General features: G+C 36.3%; 1 pseudogene across 1 annotated transcript; it reads right to left on the reverse strand.

Annotated features, from left to right (window-relative positions):
• Positions 1-6699: 6699 nt before the first annotated feature.
• LOC147525464 (enolase-like) lies at positions 6700-11087 on the reverse strand (annotated as a pseudogene). The gene is made up of 10 exons (XR_015198183.1): positions 10876-11087; positions 10697-10777; positions 10278-10352; positions 10102-10164; positions 9927-10004; positions 9649-9843; positions 9367-9533; positions 8761-9255; positions 7172-7399; positions 6700-7088 (listed from the first exon to the last, which is right to left on the reverse strand). The product of XR_015198183.1 is annotated as an enolase-like (transcript).
• Between the last annotated feature and the right edge of the window lie 633 nt (positions 11088-11720).

Raw genomic sequence — 11720 nt, forward strand, 5'->3', positions numbered from 1 at the left:
GCTCCCACATTTTTCAACCCAAAAGGCATCCAAAGAAAACAGTATATACCTCCATTCATTACGAACACTATTTTTAGTTGATTTATGATGGCCATTAGGATTTGGAAATACCCCGAATATCCATCACAAAAGCTTAGCAAATCGAAACCAGCTGTTTGATCCACCAACTCATCAGTCCTTGCCATTGGATAATGGTCCTTGGGGCATTTTTTATTGACATCGGTAAAATCCACATAGACTCGTACTTTCTCATTCTTTTTTGGTACCACCACAATGTTAGCAACCCATTCTGAATGCTCCACTTCCTTGATAATCCCATTATCTTGCATCTTCTTAATTTCATCTTGAACTGCTTCCTCATACATCGGTCTTATCCTTCGATGTTTTTGATGAATATGATTCACATTTTCTTCCATATTTAACTTGCGTGAACATATGTCAGAATCAATACCTATGAGATCCGACATCGACCAAGCAAACACATATTTATTCTCTTGTAGGAAAACAATCAGCTCTTCTCTTATGTGCACATCCATCTCGATACCAATGAATGTGTGATATACTTCCTCCCCTTTGTCGATGTTAATTTTTTCCACTTCTTCTATTGTCTAGCTCACAAACATTTCTTCATCTTTCTTTAACTCTTGCGTGAACTTTAACTGCTCTTACATATTCTTCATATCGGTATCAGCAGCTAAAGTTTCTCTTAATTGCTATTTGGAGCTTTCACCGACGCCCCCAGTATCTTGCATTTTTTTTCTTTCATCATCCCCTTCAAGGTGACAAAATTACACTCCTATGCTTTAGATTGATCAAAGTACTTGGAACTGCACGCATATCGTGAATCCACTTTCTGCCTAGTATTACATTATAATTAGAATGATGTTTAATGACCATGAACTTGGTCATCACCATTTGTGGTCCAGCTCTCACTTGTAAGTTTAATTTCTCCCGCTGGTTTTGTGGAGCTTCCATTAAAACCATACAAGTTGAACTAGAGTGCTTTTAGATGAGTTTCATCTAGACCGATACCGGTAAAAGCTTTCCAAAACAAAATGTTTACTGAGCTTCCACAATCCACTAAAATTTTCTGCACATCGTACCCTGATATTCTCAAGATGATCAATAAAGCATTTTCATGGGGTAACATTAACTTGGATAGATTGTCAGGCACGAACATGATTGCCCCAGGTATGCTTGCCAATACCAGCATAGGGTTTAATGGTATTAGTTCAACATCGACCTCGAGGACTTCTTTGATGCTCGATATTCTCCTTATTTTATCCCTTACAATCTTCTTATGAGGTATTATACCTTCGTAAATCATATTTATAACCCCTAGTGGCCTTTCCTTTATTGTTGCAGTGACTTCAGGCTTAGCATCGGCTCTGAATTCTCTAAGCTTTCCTTCTTTCATCAACCTATCAATCTCCCTCAGCAACTGCAAACATTTGTTCGTTTCATGGTTTTTATCTTATGGTACTGGCAGTATGACTTGTCTTCCAACTTTTTTGGAGTGTATATTGGGTATCGGAAGTAAGGCTCCTTCCTCACTATTCTCAGTATGTCTTATGCCATTGTATTGATGGTGACATAGTTCTCGGGATCTAATTCTTCTTTTAATGATATCTCATATCTTCCTTTTTGCTTGAGGTTGGACCTTTGTTCTTGCATATGCCTCACTGGCCTTTTCTTGTCTTATTTTGCATATTCTCGACTATCACCTCGGTCTCGAATCTCTGTGTCTTTTTGAGTCGATTATGATACTTGCAGTACAGTTTGTACTATTGCAACCAAAATTCCTTCCTCCACATGGATGTCTTTTTCTGCCTTATCATATAACTCTTGCAGAGTTTTTACCTCTTTTTGCAACAAGTATTTATGCATATCTGATGTTGGTATTAGACCCCTTTGAAACACCATCATTGCCATCATCTCGGACTCGTCCATATTTTCTACCGATTGTGTTTCAGCTTTAAAACGGGCCAATAAATCCTTTAGTGATTCCTTCCTCCCTTGCCTTAATTGAAACAAGATCGATTCCTGCTTTGGCTTTATCCTTTGATGCCCATAGTTTGTCAGCAATCTTTTCTCTATTTCTCTGAAACATGAAATTGTGCCCACTTGCAAAGAACAAAACCACTTCAAAGCTTTCCCCTTTAGACTAGAAGAGAAAGACTTACACAACAAAGAATCAAGATACTTAGTGCCTTGATAAACTGAATATTGATGTCGATATCCGAACAAGTGATCCATTGGATCCGATGTACCATCATATTGATTGCATTTTAGATTCTTAATATAAACTTTGGAGGAAGAGGCATCCTCTCTATCTTTTTACTTAGAGGATTCCTACCGACATCATCAGCCAGCTTTCTTAACGATGCCAAGGCTTTCTCATGTAGTTGTTCACCAAACTGCTTTAGCATGCATCATCTCTTCGATCATTACCTTTGTTATTTGTTGCGGTATTGCCACTCCCTGTGTTTCCTTTATAGACGTAGCTTTTTGTACACTCTTCTGTACATTTGGAGACATGGAGCTAGATTCTTCCTATATTTTGTTGTTTCTTTCTTGCAGCATCTTTCTCATCTCTTCATTTTCTCTTGCGAGTAGTTTGTTTTGTTTCTCTACTTCTTGTAATCATCTTATCAATCCTTGCAAAGAAATCTCTTATTCTTCTTGAATATCTTCTACTCGTTCGTCATGTTCTTCCTCTTTTCTGCTTCCAGATCGCCTTGTTACTCTTGTTTGTGAGTTGTGCTCTTCATTTACCACATTCTTATTACTTGTAATCTTCTTTGGAGGCATGTTGACGCTTTGAACTATATGCAAATCCTCAAAATGAATCACTCAAACCTGATTGGTAAGTCGTACAACAAAAGGAGAAAGATCGCACTCTTGAACTCTCAAGCTTCTGAAGCATAGAGGGCGCCAATATAGTGATCAAGGAGATCTGTTATAGATTTGCAATGGATTGAAGTTTGAGATGAAAGCTTAAAGGAAATAGTTTTATTTCATTAATGGTGGCTACAACTCTCTCTCTCTCATTTACAAGTTTTTGATGGGAAGAAGATAATGATGTTCTCTCTCCTGTTCTGGTCTTTATATAGTCCTTCAATTTAGCTATCCTCCAATCAGGTGCTGACATGTGTCCATCCTCTTATTCTCCACTTTCTTCCCGCTCATACTTGCAACATTCAACTTAATTATAGAGAGATATCGACCCTTATGTCGATCCCTCAATATTAATCAAAACATATGGGTTGAAATATCATCTAACGATTTTTGCCCACGCACGACAATTATCATGTACACATTTATTAGTTAATACTAGCCTTTTGGGCACGCTCGTTGAGCGTGAACTGGTAAGGTGGTTTTGAGTTATTGCTTCTATTTGAGTATTTGACGGAGGACGTTTGCTCTAGTATTTTGCAATATCGATATGTTGACATGATGACATGTGTTGGAGAACATAGAGATAACCAAAAATTTGAATATTTAAACAAAATCTTCCTTGTGTATCTCAAATACATGGCAGCAAATTAAAGAAAATAGCGATATACATGGTAAGAGAAAAAATGACAAAGATATGTTGGTCAGAAGAGAAGGGAAGAAGCCTAAAGAACTGCATACCACTTCAAGATGGCAAATGCTCCCACCAAGTAATATGGCACATGGAGTAGCGTTCTACAGTAGAAGCACAAATTTGTATATCTTATCACCACGATCCATTATGTTAACTATTTTACTTGCCAAAGCAATGGCACCAATCCCAAATATAAGAAGCACTAAAAGCCTTGTAACTGATATACGGATTGTTGTTTTTATTCCAAGTTTACAATCATTTGGCCATTAAGCAAGCATGCTTGCAAGAATTAGGATCACTGAAGGTACGATGCACCACTCAAAATTTCTAGACTACATGTGAAGAAGGATAGAGGAGCATCATATCCCAAAAATAGATCATTTAGTGGTAACAGAGATGTTGTATAGTCCAAACACGTTTTACGCTTTATTCAAACCTTCTGAAAGAGCCCACCAATGTTTAACACTATATCTTCTGTACATGTAAAAAGATAGAGAGTGTCTATTGGTGTACAGACCACAACTTAATGTTACTGAGGCAGGAGGGATTCCAGTAATAGACCTATCACCACTGAATAGCTCAAAGTTGTCCAATGATCAACAACTCATCGGCTCATTGGTTAGTGAGATAGGGAATGCATGCAAGGACTGGGGATTTTTTCAAGTGATCAACCACGGTGTACATTCTGATTTACAGAAACGCATTGAATTAGTAGCAAGGAAGTTTTTTGGTTTGTCAACAGAGGAGAAAAGGAAGGTGGCTCTAACGGCTCATTTTAAGGTGTACCAATGCGTGTGTGGTATCCATGTTTTGTGGAATAAGGGCTTTTTAAGGACCCTATTCTTCTCTATTTCTTTCATTTTGTTATTTCACACCAATAGGCACTCACCGTCTTTTTAACATGTACAAAAGGTATAGTGTAAAACATTGGTGGGCTCTTCCAGAAGGTTTGAATCAAGCATAAAATGTGTTTGGACTATAAAACATATCCTTCAACCCCCAACTATAGCATCTCTGTTACCACTAAAGGATCTATTTTTCAGATATGATGCTCCTCTATCCTTCTTCACATGTAGTCTAGAAATTTTGAGTGGTGCATCATACCTTCAATGATCCTAATTCTTACAGGCATGCTTGCTGAATGGCTAAATGATTGTAAACTTAGAATAAAAACTACAATTTGTATATCAGTTGCAAGGCTCTTAGTGCTTTTTCTATTTGGGATTGGTGCCATTGCTTTGACAGTAAAATAGTTAACATATTGGATCGTGGTGATCAAATATATAAATTTGTGCTTCTACTGCAGAACACAACTCCAAGTGCCATATTACTTCATGGGAGCATTTGCCAGCTTGAAGCGGTATAGTTCATGCGGCTTCTTCCCTTCTCTTCTGGCCAGCATATCTTTGTCATTTTTTCTCTTACCATGTATATCGCCATTTTCTTTAATTTGTTGCCATGTATTTGAGATACACAAGGAAGATTTTTTTTAAATATTCAAATTTTTGGTTATGTCTACGTTCTCCAGCACATGTCATCATGTCAACAAATGTTGCGAAATACCAGAGACAATGTCCTCAGTCAAATAGAAGCAATTACTCAAAACCACCTCACCAGTTCACGCTCAACGAGCGTGCGTGCTCAAAAGGCTTTCAATTTATTGTCGAGTATGCAGTCGAGCAAAAAAGAGACTGTGAGTAACTCCATATTAAATATTATGCCATTGTAACTCCATTTTGGATGATTGATTAACAAACCAAATGACTCAACTTTTGGAGGGTATGTCCCATTCTTCCAATTCAATACCTACGGTTGCATATTACCTATTTACCTAAGGTTTAGATATTGGTTTCAATGCATAACGTTACATAGATGCTTTTGATGCACTAACCTTTTATCTTTGTCGTTTGCAACGTGCCCTTGCTAGGATGAGAGGCTCAAAGTACATGTGATTTGGAGCTATACTTAGAAGTTTATTGCTTACGTATGTCTGGAAATCAAATAGGCATGGAGTTCCATTCAATTCAAATTTTAAACGACTGCCAGTTTAAATGGCTGCCAATGTGTCTGCTCAGGCATAATGTCAATTGTAAGTGTGCTTACGCAAATTATGTTTACACTCTTTCTTAAGTTTTGTTTGACATCGCGTGCATAGCACGTGCATCTTGCTAGTATTATTTAATAGTGGGAGGGCAGATTGGTGGTGGGGTGGTGGAGGGGCTTGATTAGGAAGAAGAGGGAGCTATAATTAAAGTATGGCCATTAGATCATAATATGATTTTTCGTTCTACGGTTCAGATTATATCTTAAGTTTGTTCTGAGATAAGATCAAAATTGACACGTGTAGGCCACCTTAGCTTTTGTTAAACGGAATTTGAGTCATGGGTCGTCAGCTGAAACAAAACTGATAGTACATTTTAGGAAACTGGCATAGAAAATAGTATAGTACCTAAAGTGCAAAAATAGACATAGTACATTGTATACCATGCCTATTAAGTGTTAAGCCAACTTACCCCAATCTGCATAAGCGGGAAGCCACATGAATTCTCGGTTTCCACTTTTTCTTTTACACGCTGAAGTGAAACCCTCCGATTTGGTTTTGAATTTTATGAGCCGAACTGAAAGGATTAATTGTAGTCTAAAGTTGAACTTCTCTAAAGAATGCACTTGCCAACTCAATAAAAACACAATGTATTATTTGTAATGTTTAAACGCCTCAATATTTGAGGGTTTCCATAGGTAGGAATGATAAGTGAGGACTGATGATGGTGAACTACAAAAAAATAATTGACGGAAAGAGAGAAAAAAGTTCATATTGGTGTTCAATTACAAAGCCGCCCACTTCATTATAAGAATTATAGCCCTAATGCAGTTCAACTATCTAAAAGCCATCAAAAGAAAAAAGAAGAGGTGAATGTAATATCTCCTCACGTCGGTTGATATAAAACCCTCCGACTCTCTCTCCAAGCGTTTGAAGTTAAAGAGCACAATGGTCACTCCCGGAACTTTCAAATTTTCGTGGGTTCGAATTCTGTTGCACGCAGATTCAATGGTTTAATCATACATTCCATCCTCGCTTCCAAACATCCACAAGAAAATCTACCACTTCCTGCAAATAATGGAGTTTCAATCAAGAAACGGCAGGTTTGGACTTCCACTTACATTCTTGTTTTAAGGTACAATTTCAACCAGGCAACCACCACCCAAATCAGGCCATGTTAATACACATTGAACCTACTGACCATGTAGACACACTCTTCTGTAGTTTTGTTGAACCAATGTACAAAATTAGGTGTTTGACAAATCTATAACCATTAGGCCATGGGGCTGAAAACAAAGTTGCCACCTTGGAATTTGGCATTTCAGGTTCATAACCCAATTGTTACAGAACACCAAGCGTTCAATCGTGTACACGCTCAACAATTGGAAGATTGTATGTGTGGCCGATCAGTGATACCAGTATCATTTCAGGTATTATATGTCGCAGGTTGAGGGCACACTGAAACAAAAGCAAAGAATCATTTTCAGGTTACTTACTTACAATTGAAAACATCTTTTCAATTAGACTAAGCATTAGCATACCTTCTTGACAAATCTAAATCCTTGGATGCTTCACCAACTGCTCGTTCTATCTCTTTTATCCACAATCTTAACTCTTTTACTAAGTGAGAATTGCTTTGCTGAGGCGAAAATTCAAATCACGCCTTTGGCCCCTGATCACCGATCTTTCATCTCTCTTACTTTTTCATCACTTACTGTCCGGGGATGAGAGCGCCCATTACTTACTTTTCCTATTGTTTGATTATGTACCTGCATCCAAAATCAAAATAGTTGGTAAGCAGACAGCTAAACTAAACAACTCCATCTCCTCCGCTCAAAATTGTAGCAATCAAATATCAATTTAAAAAATCCCAGCACTTAATTTCTTTTCAGACTTTGTAACTTTAATTATTTAAGCCCAAGTCAAATACATTCAGGATATATGCTGGGCCACCACTTCAGTTGATGAATGTGAAACTTGAATGTAACTTCTTTTCAATTAATAGAATCCATTTGTTACATGTAAACGTGTTAGAACGTCTTACTTATCCTGTATATGCTTATTCATCGCTCTCTTGTTGTTACTTCATGCATACATTCATCATCATCATATTTAAATCTTAACGTGCTAATCGGTAATATCAGGCATTGTTGAAGTAAATTCATGTGCAACTATAATTATTTATATCAAGTACAAAATTACAAATTATGAGTTATGACTTGACTATTCAAATGTTATCTGTTAAGCCATTTTGCAAGCTATTCTTTACAAATATTAAACCAAACATCATGGTTAACAAACAAAACAAAGAGACCAACTCTCAAAGCCTCTCTTCTACAGCTAAAGGACCAAAAAATAAAAGAAAAAAAGAACAAAACATCAATTCTACGGATGCAAACAACACATATTGCATTTCAAAAGGAAATACAAAAGAACAAAGACACAACTTCTAGAAATTCCTTTTTTCCTTTATTATCTTATTTGGGGAGAGTAAGAGTGAGAGTGTTTGGTGTTCTCTGTGGGTTCTAGAAGGTGAAAAGGAAGTGAGGTGAAATAAGAGAAAGAGTCTTATATGGAAGTTCGGGGTTTTATTAATGAAATGAAATCGAAAAATTTAAAATAAGACCAGTATGTTTATATTTTTTTAGGGGATTTAATTACTGGTTTTAAAGCCCAAACGTTATTAACCCCATCGTTATTTGACTTCTCTCTCACTAATAGCCTAATAACTAACCCCCAAATGCAAGTGCATAATTTAAAGTAAACCAGCCAGAAACAATTTGGTGGAAAAATAGCTATAAAATGCTTTGAACTTTAAGTATCCAAAGCACTCTAAAATTCTTGGAAGCCACTAAAAAGATTGGAAGTTGCTGCCAATCACATACTTAAACAACTAATTAAACACCATAGCTTCCACATCCATTTAGACCGTGGGTTCATTTTTTATACGAATTTCCCAGCTAGTTGGCAAAATAATATTTTCTCCCGTCTTGGCCTAGTGCGTGATTTCACACCAAAAATATATAACTTCTTTCCAATTATGAACAACTCGACAACCCCCCGTTTCAAAACTAATATTATTAGAAGCCCTATTAAGGGATAAGCTATGGAAGAAGGTGGGAATTTTTACCTCTGAAACATGACGGCCTGACCTGATTCACAACACTTGAACTAAACTGGCTTTAAAGCTTACTTCCAGCTCAATGGAGTTATAGGCAAGGCACCAGCTCTTCTTCCATCCCTTGTACATCAGTGCTAAAAATCAAATACTTTGGATGTGTTAGTGTTCTAAAGGACATCTTCAAAAGGGATATAAGTGTTGGGACACCTCCCCCTCTCAAGCATCTCATCAACAATACCGGTTGGTCCTTCTTCAGTTAAAAGTGAAGCATCTGATTGAAACATACCCTTGTGTTGCTTCAAGTTTGAATAATAATTATTATCAAAAGACAAAGAGTCTGAGGTTCCATTGGTACTGTGGTTGTGTTGTCTGAGAGACTTCGGCATTTTGTTTTCAAGAAAGCTGCGTAAGTTGAGTTTAAGGAAGGATCTGAATCTCCTTTTCCAATGAAATTGTAGAGTCTGTGCTGAAAAATTTGCAATGCCCAACACCGATGGTATGTGAACTGTACATGCAAATGCAATTGGTGAAACCGCATTAGTGCACTGACCACCACCCTTGCCAACAGTAAAATTTGATATTGTCAGTATGAACTTCACATAATATAAAGCACATACCTGATAAAACCACAAGATCATGAACCGTAAGGCCTTTCCTGCTGTAATTTTGTTTAAGAATGCTGAAGCTCGAGAAATGTGATGGTATGTTGGCAAGGGCCTCAGATTGGTTCGAGAATTGCATTTGTTTCTGCCTATAGAGCGTGCACTATATTTCAGGTACAACTGCAAATAATTTTTCTAAATATTTCTAAAGTGCTTTGTACTCTGGTCACAGCATATATGATGTTTTTTTCCTTCAGAACAAACAAAATCTAAAAAATGTGTTCTTTAAACTAACCTTTGGGTTGGTGACCAAGAGATCATCACCCACAATCTGTACTTTTTCTCCAACCTCACTGGTCAATTTGGAATAATGTTCCCAGTCGTCTTGGTCGAATGGGTCTCCTATGGATACAATTGGGTACTCGCTGGCAAAAGATTTGTATAGATCTTTTAGGGCATCTCCTGAGATCTTTTGTGATCCATCATTGCTCTACACCAATTTAAATTATTAAACCATATGGACATAGTCATGTGCTAAAACTTGAAAGACCCAAAAACATAATAGATGAGTACCTCTTCTTTAAAGTTAAGATCATAGGTTTTATCTGTAGAGTAAAATTCAGAAGCAGCAACATCCATTCCAATAACCACCTATAGTAAAACGAATTAGATATCAGTGTCCCCTCATTCAACCTAAAGGATATTGATGGAGATCAACACGATAGAGAAGAGGAACAGAAAGACCCACCTCCTTGGTGTAGCCAGCTTTGGCAATAGCTGTTTTTAACAGCTCAAGACCTTCCTTGTTCTCCTGTGATCATGTAAAGCATGAAAGAAAGAAGAGTTAACAACACAAATAAAAGAAAAGATTGTTGCATTTCCAGAAAAATGAAGACCACAACGTCAAGTATAGCTGCATTTAACCTAGATATTGGGAGCAAATCCACCTTCATCACCAACATTGGTTGCATCCTGACCACACTTCTTTTTTATGACACTCTGTGGATAAATTGTAATATAATCATTAAAACCAAGAAAACATCTTTACATACACTTAGGCATAAATCTGAAAGAAAAAATATTATAAGACAAACTTAGGTAAAAGAAAGATAAGAGCAAAGATTCATACATTGATTATTTTTACTTTTGTGACATATTGGTCATATGGGCATTTTATGGATATCCAAAAAGTGTGATATTCATATGATACTACCCCTCATGAGTTCACTGAATTATGCGAATAATTTACTTTAGTACCAATTTTTGAGTTATGAAAAAAATGGCGACACAAAAAAGAATTAAATGTAGAATGAGTACAAAGAAATTAAATGTAGAATGAGTACCTTCAAATTGTGATATACTTCCAACCCCATCTTCATTGCCTCTTTGAAAGAGGAGGCTCCCACTGGAAGGATCATGAACTCCTGAAATTGAAGACCAAGTCAAAGTCAGAACTTAGAAACTCACAAGAATAATGAAATTTCTTCAATATGAAAAAGATTTGGATTGACAAAGTCATTACCTGCATCGCAAGCTTGTTCCCTGCATGCGATCCTCCATTAGTAACGTTAAAAGCAGAAACAGGTAGCACCAAAGTCTTGTTACCAGCAAGGTTCGTGCGCAATTTCCACATCCAGGCATCCCATTCTTACATCACATTACAGAGATACTTTGAATGAGTTCATGAAGAAAGGAGGGGAAGTTGAAATAACTCAGTTTTTTGGACTGTTTTTAAGTGGGCATTAATGGTATTTAAGTGGGTATTAATGGTAAGGCAACCCCGCGTACATTTCAATATAGGCGTGGATTTGGTTTTCGCCCTGAATTGACATAAAACTCCTTTGTTTGTGTGTTGTAATTGAAGGGTATAAATAGAAATAAAAATTTAAATGACAAAATAGTCCTTTTTGAAGACATTGAATAATTTTTTTAAATATTTAATTAGGGGTATTTGGTGGTAGAAGAAAGGCAGGTCTAATTTAAAAGGTTAGGTTAATTATGATGTATTTTACTAATATATATATATATATATATATATAGTGTATTAATTAATTCATAATATACATTCGTATAGTCATTGACATTATTATTAATATTTATAATACACATATTCGATGTACTGCATGTTACAAAACATGCATTTAATAGCATACATTCACTATTATCCTACCCCTTTATATTTAGTAACCTTTTACACCTAAAAAAAAACTATATATTATAATGTTTGGGTTTGCATTTATTTAGTGTAATATAATAATATACTTTATATATCAAAATTATAATAATCGGTTCCAGTTTTGGTTCGGGTATACCCACCAGTTTTTTACTATTTTGTTCTAATGGGTTTGGTTCTTTATCGGTTCAGTT

This window comes from Coptis chinensis, chromosome 1, assembly GCF_015680905.1.
Source record: "Coptis chinensis isolate HL-2020 chromosome 1, ASM1568090v1, whole genome shotgun sequence".
Taxonomy (NCBI): Eukaryota; Viridiplantae; Streptophyta; class Magnoliopsida; order Ranunculales; family Ranunculaceae; genus Coptis; species Coptis chinensis.